We start from the raw sequence: 13825 nt of genomic DNA, 5'->3' as shown, positions 1-13825 counted from the left end.
AGAGGAGGCTGAGGGGAGACCTCCTGGCCCTCTACAGCTCCCTGACAGGAGGGGGCAGAGAGGGGGGATGAGTCTCTGGAGCCAAGGCCCCAGCGCCAGGCCCCGAGGGAATGGCCTCAAGCTGCCCAGGGCAGGGTCAGGCTGGCTCTGAGGAAGGATTTCTGTGCAGAAGGGGCTGTTGGGCGTTGGAATGGGCTGCCCAGGGCAGGGGGGAGTCCCCGGGATCCCTGGAGGGGTTGAAGAGTCGGGCTGAGCCAGCGCTGAGGGATCTGGTGGAGTTGGGAACGGTCAGGGTGAGGGTCATGGTTGGACTGGAGGAGCTTCAAGGTCTTTTCCAACCTTGATGATTCTGTGATTCTCTGTTTTGTATGTTTGCATTTATATATAAAGTGTATATATATATATATTTTGCAAATTTAAGAAATTATTTAGGTCAGTACACCAGTAGGGATCCCTAGAGAGTGAAGTGGTCACATGAGAAAGGTTTTGTTGCTGATTTTTTTTATGTGTATACAGTTGTTGGACGATGGGGGAATATGTTTAATGTTATTGAGTGTCTCAGACAAGGGAGGAATAAGGGATTGACAGTTTTCTGTTCACACAGTCAGTTTTTCTGTTCTGTTTTTTTGAAAGTGGAGAGTTGTGATTTATTAGCGTATGAAGGTTTTACAATTTAGATTCTGGAATTAGGTTTGCCATGTTTCCTTCAGGAAAAGATCTCTGAATCCACTCATTAATTCTCTTCTTAATGGTGTGTTACTGGACCTAATGATAATCTCCAGTTGATTTTTGAGAATGTATTTTGTGGGAGGAGGAAGCCCCAAAAGTAACAACATATGTTAAGCCTTTTTTTAAATGTTAGTTTTGTATGATGTTCTGTAAACTTTAAAGCATAATTGATCTATGTGAAGAATATAGATGTGTAAGTAGTCACAGCTCAAAACCAATAATGGTCCAAGTATTGTCCGAATTATGAGATCATGCTTGGAAATCAATAATATACTTCTACTGCAGACTAGTCTGACGTATGCTGTTCAGATTGTCAGTGACTGGCTCTTTATAAATCTGTGAAGAAAACATTTTATAACTCCTTTCATCTGCTTTTAGACCTTTGCCTTTGTAAAATTTGTCTGGTTTTATTGTAACATCACAGAATTTAAAGTGTATTCTCAGTCTTCAGGAATCTTTGCTGCAGGTGGGACTTGGAGCAGGCAGTGGTGCCAGAGCTCGCTGGCATGGACCCTGTTTACCTGGCTGAATTACGGCAAAATGGGATCAGTGAGGAGAGGAAATGAATTTTAGTGTCATCTCTACTTCTGATTCATATCTGCAATTATCATCTTGTGTTTACTGAAGAGCTCAGTCCAAATTCCCTATATTGAGAAAAAACATTTGAGGAAATCACATGTACTGAGTTTATTAAGAGAGCTGTATGTTTTAATAATGAGATTGAATGCTTGGTTGCTTGGCATATTAGGTTTCAGATAACATGCCCAGTGAAAGAAAGAAGATACATTAGAATGGAAAGCGTCACCATTGTGCAACTCTAGGACCGGTTTTCTAGTGAAATTATAGGACAAATTTAATTTCTGAAGCACCAATCCCTGAAAACTAATTTCACTATTTTTTTTTTATTCTGTTAGTTTTTATCATCGTATTAAGGAGAAGGAATTTGCAATATTCATTCCATATAAAACTCATTAAATCAGTGATATTTTTAGCTCAATAACTTTACTGATGTTGAAAATGATTGTGCTACTAGAGCCTCTATTTCCAACCCAAGTAGCAGCTGAAAAATCTGAAGTACTCAGTCTTCCATATTTATATGTTAATGGCTATGCTGAATAAACAGATCTATTGATTTAAGTTGTTCAAGCATTCCTGTTTTAAAACCTCTTTCTTCACTTGCTCCTACTTTTGAACAGTCACTTAATTGGGCTTATCCCTCCTCATCACAAGAATTCCTGAAACAAAAAAGAGAATTGTTTAACACAAGAATACCAGAAAGCCTTCATGGAAAAAATCTGATCACTCATTTTCAAGGATCTTTTATGTTTTATAGTAGATTTTTTTTCTGATTTGCTGGTGGATTATTTCTTTCTAAGGTAATTCATCTGTTGCAGAGGAGGATTTGTTTTCTCTTTTGAGATTGTGGGTATAATTTTTGTTTAGAGTACAGTACAGCAATACCATGAATAAATAGTATATGAATAGTGAATGGAACTCAACTTCTTCGGGATAGCATTTTGAACAGTAAATGGATTTGAGATCTTCAGGAAACCCTTTGTACTTTTTGTGTGCCCTTTGTATGGGATGGATTTGTGCATTATAAAATAGAAACTCTACATTTTGCTTACTTGGGTAATGGTGGTGGACTTGGACCTATGTCAGACCATATGCCCATAGGGGAATGCACGCGACTGTTCCTTCTTTGTCTGGGGTATAATCTTCATATTATCTGGTGTTATAAAAGTTTATAAACTTCGAACAGTTAATTGTTTAATTGCCATTGAGGAAGAAGAGTAACTAATACAATTACTTTACACTTATGATTGGTAAACATAGTAAAACCAGAAATATAACAGCAGAGTTAATAACAGTATGGTACTTCTCTTGGGATACTTGTTTTTTTTTTTTTATGAAGGGCAGTCACAGTAGAGAAAATCTGCCAGAATTCTTTGAAGCATATCTTAAGCTTGTGAACAAAGGGAAAATTGTTGATACTACTTACTTGATTCCTAAAACACTTCCAAAAAGATTCACAAAAGGCTGCTTGAGAGAAACAAATATGCTGTGAGATAAAGGTGGAGGTCCCGTCATGAGTCAGGAGCTGGTTAAAGGCAGGAAAAATGGCCCGTTTAGTCACTGCAAGGTGGTCTCCAGGCTAATTCATAGTGATTTGTGTTGTACCTGAGCAAGCTCATAAAGCATCTGGATGTTTTTAGGATTGTATCAAAGTTTATTATGGGTAGCATATATGAAAAGCAATTTTTAAGGGTTATCTTGTGATGGTGCATTGTTAAGATTTGAGATGAAGATCGACATTGATCCACATGTGCATTGTAACACACATGAAGAAAATGCAGTCTTAAAACCAAATGCACAGCAATGGTCTCTGAATTAACCGTTGCCATTAAGGATAGAGATCTTGGAGGTACGAGACATTCTACAAAGATGTAAATTTAATTTGTAGTAGCAATACAGAAGGCAATCAGAATATTAGGTATAACAGAAAGTAAAGGAATAGAGAGGCAAACAAAAAGTTTCTTCTGTGTTTACCCCACTTTGTGTGCAGTCATCCCTTTTTCTCACAAAGGACATGGTAGAAGGGAACAGAGGAGTGATGAGCTACTGTTGAGGAAGTGTGAAACAGTGTAGAGTGTTTGTCATGAATAACTCAGTAACTTCACTGTGTTACCCAGAGACTTCAGGTGGTTGCCTATGAGCCTATCCAGTCTTGGTGGTGTTGGCTTTGATTCTTTTCCCAGGTTAGGAGGATTGGAGAAGAAAACTTGCACTCATGCTTGCAAACTTCAGCAGTGTCACCCAACTTTCTGAAATTCTCATTTGCTTAACTCAAAATATACACTGAAAGATAATACTTGGTTGCTGAGTCTGCAGTAGCAAGATGTGGCAGAGGGCAATTAAAAAAAGCAGTGTGCTCACTCAAATGTGAGAGACAACCTGCTTGTGGATGATAGCAACATTGATGAGATTTGTCATTCTTAACTGGGGAGTTGCTTGGGCAGCACTTGTTTCTGTTCTTTTGCTGATGTTCTTCTGGGGTTGTGACTGGTTTTAGACTATCTTGTTATTCATGATTTCATAGCACGTGAGGGGGTTAAGCTGGATACATGTACTTTGCACTGTTACACCCAAGAGTTTGTTTTATCCACCTCTCATGGATGTGTTCTTTCAGTGAAAAGATACCTGCCAGCATCTTGTGCCTTTGCTTTTGGGGGCCCTGCTGCAGGGTGTAATGAACAGGTTTCAGTGAGGAGTTACGTGCAGTGATGCCTCTTCAACAGCAACCAGCATGTTCCATAGCCATTGCTGGGAGAACCAGACTGAGTTGTTGGTGTCCACATAGAGAAATTTCCCTTCCGAAGGGTGTGTGTATGTGTGTGATTTGTTCATCAGCATCTATCCCCGCATTTACTCTCTTTTTGTACCTTCCTACTTGAGAATCAGGGCAGGATTTCAGAACCACAGAAGTTACTCAGGAACATGTGTGATGACTTGCTCCTCCATTCCTTCAAGTCCTCTGAGAACAGAAAGCAGGGCTGAATAATTTCCTAGCACACATTTTTCTAAGAGGTTCTGCAGTTTAGTGTCAGTAGACAGAAAACTCTCGATGGGAATGTTCCACATACAAGTTACTTGTATTTAAATTATTTTTAATGTCTTATCTGTATCTCAGCCAAGAATGAGATTTTGTCACAGCTGCAGTCAGGAGTGCTTGTATCTAAGTTGAAGCAGGCAAAACCTTTGAGGCAGTTAAGAACATGTATCAACCATTTGGGCATTCATCTGCAGTAGTACTGCCCTGGAGGCCTGGATGCAATTTGCCTTTAATTAAAAAAAGCAGAATTCTGTGATTAATATTACAAGAAGAATTATGTATTATATTTCCTGAATATTTCCAGAGGGGAACTGAACTCCAGGAGACAGTACTGTCCAGAGGAATAATGCTGTATACTCCTCTTTCTCCTGTCTTTTGGAAGAAACAATTTGTGTTCTAGCTAAAAAAATTCACACAGAAAAACTTGTGAATGTGTGACTGCAGTAGCCAATTAGAAAGAGCACGGTTTGATGCGAGATAAATACTCTTCAGTAAAGGATTGCTGAATATTGTATTTTATCTGTTGATTTGTGTATCTGTTTGTTAGAATGACCTTTGATTCACCCTATTAGTTAATGCGGAATGACTATAGCATGCCTGCCTTTAAACTTAATATTATTCTGCTCACATCTCCATTCTCATTATAAACACAGCTATTTTTAGCTAGCACAGATTCAAAATATGCCTTGTAAGCTTAAGGGGGATTTATTGAGCTCCTGTGTATATTCACTAGAGATTCCTTGCTGAAGCTTACTGATTTAGGATTGGGGAGGGGTAAAATGTACTATTTAATTCCTGGCATATGCCTGCAGGAGCTATATTTAGCTTCAGCTACTTGTTATCGCCATTGTGCTATTTTTACAAAGGGATGCAGCAGTTTCATTGTTCAGGGGCTTAACTAGACATAAATGTAGATGGACGAGCTAGATAAACATCAGTGTGCTGCAGAAATTGCTACTGAAAGTCAGTGTGTGTGCGCTGTAGGTGTACTCGAGTAAAACTGCACTAGAGCATGAACACGACAGGCACCTTGTTCAATAGACTGGTTGTGTAAATTCACCTGATTAACACATGTGCTAAAAATTATGTTTAATTTTGCTTTAGATGGATAAAGTAGTTTAACATGAATAACAATGTGATCTTTGTTTGTATTTGTACATAAAAAGGTCTGATTTACTGCAGTGGCACAAAATATTTCATTGCTTAATCAGTTGTTAAGAATTTTATCATAGCTTTTGTAGTTGCCATATATATTTTTAATGGAATACAGAGGAGAAAAATTAGTATGGAGATCGCTTGCTGCAGTTGAGTCCTAGAGGATGATTACATATGCATATCCTTTTTATAATGCATGTATCAGGGTTCTTGCTATCACTTACTATACTACTTGGTGCTTTAAGGAACAATATCTACTGGGAGAGTCTCCTTTTCCTAGCTGGGGAAAATTAGGAATTCTACCTTGATCAATTCCAGTAGATTTAGATTTGCATCATAGTTTGCATTCAGAGAAATGTATAGGTACCTTCTGTCCTTTCTTGGCTGTTTCATTTCTACTTAAAAGTACAGACTTATTTTTTTATCTTAAAAAAGAAAAACATATATACAGAAATGCAGGAAACCTTAAGTATATATTCACAGAATCATAGAATGGTTTGGGTTGGAAGGGACTTTAAAGCTCATCTGGTTCCAACCCCCTGCCATGGGCAGGGACACCTTCCACCAGCCCAGGTTGCCCAAAGCCCCGTCCAACCTGGCCTTGAACCCTTCCAGGGAGGGGGCAGCCACAGCTTCTCTGGGCAACCTGTGCCAGGGCCTCACCCCCCTCACAGGGCAGAATTTCTTCCTTATTTCTAATCTAAATCTACCCTCTTTCAGTTTAAAACCATTCCCTTTCACCCTATTGCTACACTCTCTCATAAACAGTCCCTCCCCATCTTTCCTGTAGCCCCTTTAAGCACTGGAAGGCCGCTATAAGGTCTCCCTGGAGCCTTCTCTTCTCCAGGCTGAACACCTCCAACTCTCTCAGCCTGTCCTCACAGGGGAGCTGCTCCAGCCCCCTGAGCATCTTTTTGGCCTCCTCTGGACTTCCTTGAGCAGGTCCATGTCCTTCTTATGTTGGGGGTCCCAGAACTGGACACAACACTGCAGGGGGAGGTCTCATAAGAGTGGAGTAGAGGGAAAATCCCTGCCCTCAACCTGCTGGCCACACTTCCCTTGATGCAGCCAAGGACACGGTTGGCATTATGGGCTGAGAATGCATGTTGCTGGGTCACAGTCAGTTTTACATCCACTAATACCCTCAAGTCCTTCTCCATAGGGCTGCTCTCAATCCACTCATTGGCCAGCCTGTATTTGTGCTTGGGATTTCCTGGGATTGATTTTGTGTATCAGAAAATCAGACAGGTTAGCTGTATGTGAAAATACTAATATTCTCCAGTGAGAGAGAGAGCAATGAATAGATCTCTTTCTGCAAAGTTGCATGATATCACTGTACACTCATTCCATCAATTATTTTCATTTAAAAATTTGATTTATTATATAATTTACTTTTCATGATCCATGATATGTTTCATATTTCTTATATGGTTGTCCATGTATTCCACTTCCGATCTTCATTTCTTATTGTGGACCTTTCTTGGGCTGCCTAAGATTCGTGCCAGATACTAAAGACATCAGGGAGGACTAATTTATTTTTCATTTTGAAATAATAGCTTGAAATAAACCTTTACATCTAAAGGCTTGATGCTCCTGTTATCACAAATGATGTACTCCACTTCTCTTCCCAAGTGTCCTTTCAATACCAGTATTTTAAGTCAAAAGGTTTTAAGTGTTTGAGGAAATGATGCATGGAAGAAGTTTTGAAGATATCAGGATCTAAGTCCCTGAGGTCTTAATTTTGCAGTATGAGACTGGTCCAAAGAGTCGTCATAGAATGGTTTGGTTTGGAAATGACCTTAAAGACCATCTAGTTCCAATCCCCCTGCCATGGGAGGGACACCTTTCAATACACAAAATAATTTAAGTTGGAAAAGACCTTGAAGCTCCTCCAGTCCAACCATGAACCTCACACTGACCGTTCCCAACTCCACCAGATCCCTCAGCGCTGGGTCAGCCCGACTCTTCAACCCCTCCAGGGATGGGGACTCCCCCCCTGCCCTGGGCAGCCCATTCCAACGCCCAACAACCCCTTCTGCAAAGAAATGCTTCCTAAGATCCAGTCTAACCCTTCCCTGGACAGCTTGAGGCCATTCCCTCTTGTCCTATTGCTTATTACTTTGTTAAGAGACTCGTCCCCAGTTCTCTGCACCCTCCTTTCAGGGAGCTGTAGAAGGCGATGAGGTCTCCCCTCAGCCTCCTCTTCTCCAGACTAAACCCCCCCCCAGTTCCCCCAGCCGCTCCCCAGCAGACCTGTGCTCCAGACCCATCCAACCTGGCCTTGAACACTTCCAGGGAGAGGGCAGCCACAATGCCGAGCAAAGTGTGTATCTCAGAAATTATTAAGTAAGTGATGAGACCATTCAGTTTTAGTAATGCTGTTCTTTTCTTAACTCTCATCAACAGGGAGTAATAAAAATTCAATGCTACTGACATTAAGCTGGAGGGGTTTTTTTTCTATTAGATTCGAGATTTTTGTCCTCCCAAGGAGAATTATAGAGTCTCTAGCTAGTCAGCAGTTTCTCTGCTTTTCCTCTTTAGTGGTGTGGGGGTGTGTGTTTTTTTTTTCTTTTATCCTCCTGAGAACAAGTGGGCAGGAGGATATTCAGCTTATGTACATAAGGGCACCTGTTGCTTTTCCCAACACTGCTGTTCAGCTTCATTTTTTTATACCGACTTTATCCTTTAAGCCTGATTTTTATACAGACTTTATCCTTTGTCAGGTTACCCTGTAGAATCATGGACTGTAGGCTCACTGGTGGGAGAAAGAAGCGAAAACCACAAATATTTGTCTTGTGGTAGACTCTGTAAATTAAGGCTCAAGGAAGTACTAATCTGAATTAATTTTGATAGCCAAATAGATACCTAGGCAGAGATGTGTGCATTTCTAAATGCCAAGACAGAATTTTTTCGTGAGATCAACTATATACACAGTTTTTAAATTCACAAATCAGTCCAAAGACTGGAAGCTTGATGTATTTGAGTCTTACATTCCTTGGCTTCAGCTATGCAGGGATCTCCATTTCCTTCCCAGTGCTCACATTCTGGTCTTCCCCGGAAAGAAGATTCAGCTGTATTCAGTTCCTACATTTCTGTGTGAACCGTGTTGCTGGAGCAGCGTATCCCGTGTTCTTAGATTGAAAAGCTTGCAGTCTCCAAGACTGGACCTTTTTGGCTTTAGTCCAGTAATGCTTAGGCCAGGTAACTCTGATAGTAATGATGGAAAATTGAGGTATGGAGCCACATACAGAAAAAAGGATAAAACATTTGGTCTGACTAGGGGAGAAAAACCTACCTCACTCCCCGATAACTGTGCTGTGCAGATGGGGATAAACCCGATGGCTTCTTAGCATGAATGAAGGTGAACCAGTAGGTCTGGCTTGAGGCAGCAAGGAGCAGAAGAGGGCTTGAGTGCATCTTTGGGAACCGTGGTCTGCAGCTTGAAACATCACGGAGGCCCTGTGAGGCTGTGCAAGCACCACAGCCCCGAGGAGAGCAGCGAGGAAGCTGTGGAAGGGCAGAGGCTTGGAGATGCCACCAGCTCTGTGTCACTGCACCCACAGAGTGCGTGATGCTGTGGGACACCATCTGTGTCATCTGCGCTGGCACTCGGAGCACGCTTTCAGCTGGCCATCTCCGTGCTGTTGTTACCAGAGTATTTATTGCCAGGGTTACCTGCTGCTGTTGAAAAGAACGTGGTTAATACGAGAAACTCACTTTCTCTTTGTTACTGCCAGATAATTTAATTAGTTGTAGTTAGGCAGCTGAAATTCCTGATCTGTGATTTATTTACACAATCCTCAAAGCTCTTAAAAGAATTCAAGCATGACACCCAGAAAGAAATTGAGAAATTAATTTTGTAGAGTGATTCTCTGGTGCCTTCTGCAAGATGGACCTGATGATCTAGTACATTGTTATTTCTCTCTATTACTGATGAATATCACCGATTGCCCATCCGAGTTGAATATGGGAGTGGGATGGTCAGAGAAGGAGAGGAAAAGAGGAGGGAGGCAGAGAAAATGTAACAAAATTGGGGTTTATAGTCTGCTTAAGTTAAAAAAACCCAAACACCCAAACAAAACAGAAAAGGGGCTACAAGTCAGAAAGAATGGCTAAAGAGTCATAAATGCACGGAGCATGTCCTGCTAATGCTAATTTGCATGAGAAGCAGATCAGGAACATAATGCAATTCGGTAAGAAAACAGGTTTACTGTTAGACAAGTAATGGGGTTTTTGTTGTTTGTTTGTTTTTTAACAACAGCATATTTGGAGTTTGCATACCTAAAATAAATTCCTTTTCAAATTTCCAGCCCTAATCCCATGAGAAATAATACTTATTAGTAAGAATTGTTTTCTTTAACCATTTCAGAAATTAAAATGGAAAGATTTTTGTCTGATTTTATGTATATTTTTAGTCTGGTCATGCTGCTTTTTTTTTTTTTTTTTTTTTTTTTTTTTTTTTATGTTATATCTTAATGGAGAGCCTGCAATGGTACATTCTGGTATTTCTTCAGTTATTGCAGTCAGTATCTGCAGAGTCTCAGGAGCAAACTGCCTGTAGCTAAGTACTGGCATTTCATCTTGTATTAAATGTTGAGATCTACTTAGTGTCATTTTTGCTATATTAAGGGAATTTAAAAAAGGCCTGAAAGTGCAGTGTATGTGAGCCTTTCTTACAAAGTATGATTTGTTAAATTAATTATGGAAAACACTGATAATCAACATTTCAAAAATTGATGTTCTAGTTTGGAAAAACTTTGAGGACAACATCTTGCTTTGCTTTCTGAAACACAAAATGCAGTAAGTGTGGTGATGGGATACTGTAAGAAGAAATACTATTAAACAGAATCTTCTGGTTCTTCCAGTAGCAAGATATGCTCAGGAATAAAGTCAGAGTTACTGCTATTGCTAGTAATTGCTTAAGGACTAAAGAAACAAAGAATAAAGAAACAAATCTACTAAGCAAGATACATGATGTAAGAATTAAACCCAGGAGCTCCTGGTCTGAACCATTTCTGACTTTGTAAAGTTTACAAAGATGAATAAAAGTGTTTTTCAGCAGTGAGGACGAAAGCATATGAATGTTTTATTGGTTGTTTACTCATTAACAATATATCACTATCAATTTGAGTTTCCTGACTACTAATTCACCTACTGGGTATATCATTCTCATTGTTGGCAGTTTCTTTGTTGATTACATCTAATGTTGCTGTTCAGTAATTATTCTTGTTTTTTTAAAAGAAATAGACTCTTCTAATGTTTTTCTTATCTTGAAGGATTTTTTTTTCTTAAAAAAACAGTCTAATTATGAGACTTGCTAATATTAAATTAGGCTAATATTTTGTGTTCTTCTACGGAATGTTTATTTTCCTTTACATACACCATATAATGGTTACATCTCTGCAGGTGGATTCTTACATCCTGTAGTTATACTTTCCTTAACATACTTGTGGTCTAAGCCAATTTTTTGAGCTAAAATAATCTTCTTTGCTACATATAACTTCGAACACTTTTTTGGGGTAAAGCTTCTTGACTCTGGTAGTCAGGCAACCCCCTTACTTGAGAACAAGCATACAGAAAGGATTGAGCACCGTGTTGAACATCCCAGCAAAAGAAATCCCCTTCATCACTGCTCTTTCCCCCTTCATGTATAAGTTTCTTGTTTCTTTCATTAGCTCTTTTGGGGAGTTTTGTTCTCAATCAGTAATGTTCTAACTTCTGTGTAAGTAGCAATATTCTATAGAATTATATGGAAATTCTCTTTAGATTTTTCTGTCTACTTTTGGGTAGGAAGTTCTGTAGTAGTAGCTCAATAGAAATAATTGTTCTGAGTTGTAGATTATAAGTGTTTGAACGGGCAGTTAAAAATCAGTACATGAAAGGTACTGCTGTTCAGACGGTCACTATTGAGGGATTGGCACAACTGTTGTCATTCAGTTAGGAAATTTTAATGCCAAAAGTTTTGCTTTTTGTTAATGACATACTGTTATTCGAGGAGCAGTATTTTTCTAATTTTGCTTTTAGTTCTGTTTTATCAGTGAATATGGGAAGGATGTCCATGAGAAGATTAGAGAGAATGATTTTTTTTTTTTTAAATAAACCTGGTACCTGCTCTATGCAGAATGCATGTTTGAGGACAAAATGCACGAGAGAAACGAAAATGGCAATGTTTTGATTTATCTGTAAAATATTTCTTGTCAATATATTAGGTGATATTAATGTCTGGTGCCATTGCTTAAGAATCTTGTATCTGGAACTTAGACTCAGCAACACTTCCATTTCCTTTACTTCATCAATAGAAGGAAGGACCAATGAAATAGTAAAAGATTTATCAAGCCAAAGTCATCATATAGGTTAAACAATTTATCCATATTTTTACTATTTACTTCCAGAATGCAACTGCTTAAACACAAAAATTGTTTTCCCCCCAGCCCCATCCATAGATACTCTGAATTCCAGATGTGTTCAGTTAACAATAGGCTGCTTTTCCTGGCTGCCTGCCCTGAGAGGCCAGTGTACTCCATCCTTCCTTCCTTTTCTTTTTTTAAGGATCATCTCACAGGCAAAATGATGTTTGTAGTGACACCCTGCTATTTCTTCTTCATCTGCAGTGATGCAGTTTGCAGAAATCTAATAAATTCTATTGGTATTTGTAGAGATGAATAGAATCTGCAGCTCAATCTTTTATTTATGTAGGTTTGACAAGGCCACTGGAGTAAGGATACAACATTATTTAAATGGGGGACTGTAGCATTTGGACCGTTCTTCTCTGCAGGTGCTGTGGGAGAGAGTGGAAAATTGTTTTAAATTGGAGCTTTATAAATTTATGAAACTGTAGTTTTTGTTTTTGTTTTTTTTCTATCCTAGAGATAGAAAATAGATCTTTCATATTGTATGTGGAGTCCTTTCCCAGGTACGTGTATGTACAGGGGTTTAAAGGAGATTGAATTTGGGTTATTTTTAAATTCTGTTCATATTATATGATTCCTAAGCAATAAAACTTTCTTTGATGACCTGAAGGCTCCTGAAAAAAATATTTCCTTCAGTCATGCTCCCCTGCTACACACACATCTACAGTCTTGATGTAAAGTCTACCTGATGCTTACTCTTTGTGCGTGTGTGTACATTCCTAGGAACCCTGCAGATTATCATGGCCTGAGAAAGACTATAGGTTTGGGCGTTCTGTGGTTCTCAGAGATATTAAAAATCTCTTGTGTCCTCACTATTATATGTCCTCAGTTAGATCTTACATTTTGGGTGAGAAGAGCTGTCTTTCTGTGGTCTAGATTAATAGAAGACTTAGTTTTTGTGGGTTTTTTGTTTTGTTTTTTTTCTCTAGCATGGAGTGTGGACACACACAAGGTCACGAATGAGTTTTGTTTGACAAATTCCTCACTACAACAGGGGCAAAGATTGTAATGATGCCCTTAAACTCTCCAGCTCATCAATGACACATAACGGTTGTAGTTTTTAACCTCTTTTCTGGAGGTTTTTCATATGGTATAGGATGTCACGAAGGGGTTTGCAGCTGAAATGATAATGTTCTGTGACCTTTCAAACTAACTTTTATTACATGTTTAGTTGTAATTATATGGGACTGGGCTTAATAAAGCAGCTTTGTGCCATGGTCCTGTGTAGAGTGAACCATGGTTCCATACCACAGTAGCTTTCCCAAGCAGGATACTGTGAGTATTACAGCAATAATAAGAATGTACATAGCTGGAGTTTTCACAGATTTCCTAATTGAAATTGAAGTCCATTCTCACATTATGATGTAAGTAATGTCAGATCCTTGTACTTAGAGAGTCTGGCTCTGATTTTTATTAAATGGTCCAGGTGGTTAATTAGAAAAAAGTATGTTCTGAATGGGTTTGTGCTGTTTTATTTTTGTATTTAATATTGATTACCCCTTCTGACATACAAACTTGAGTTCATTAACTACAGATTAGGAGTTGACATAAATAGAGTAGATGGGTACGTCCGAAGTGCCCAGTGAAGTTTTTTATTTGTATTATAAGGTGACTCTCATGAATTTTAATGAAACTAAAGTAGAGAATTGGAATTAGCCCACTTAAAACCAAACTCGAAATAGGCAAAACTTTTAAGTGTACACATGCAGCAAAATATTAAAATCTTGATTTTGGTATTTAAATCACTGAGGTTATATTAAAAAATTGATTGTATCCATGTTTCTGTTCCTTTAGCCAGACTTAGAAATAGAATGGTATAAAATATAAATGTTTTTTTCATATTTAGAAAATCCTTTGATTTTTCTTTAGAACTGTTAGTTAATGGAGATGACTGTATGTTTACAGGGACTTGTTGAGA

At 38.8% G+C, this 13825-nt stretch overlaps 1 protein-coding gene across 3 annotated transcripts in view; it reads left to right on the top strand.

Annotated features, from left to right (window-relative positions):
• The window catches only part of TRAPPC9 (trafficking protein particle complex 9), a 546185-nt gene that overhangs the window by 188113 nt on the left and 344247 nt on the right, over window positions 1–13825 (top strand). The gene's annotated exons all lie outside the window — the stretch shown is intronic.

Source organism: Athene cunicularia (genome assembly GCF_003259725.1).
Source record: "Athene cunicularia isolate RWA chromosome 2 unlocalized genomic scaffold, athCun1 chr2_part1, whole genome shotgun sequence".
Classification (NCBI taxonomy): domain Eukaryota; kingdom Metazoa; phylum Chordata; class Aves; order Strigiformes; family Strigidae; genus Athene; species Athene cunicularia.
This window is presented reverse-complemented; position numbering and strand designations above follow the sequence as displayed.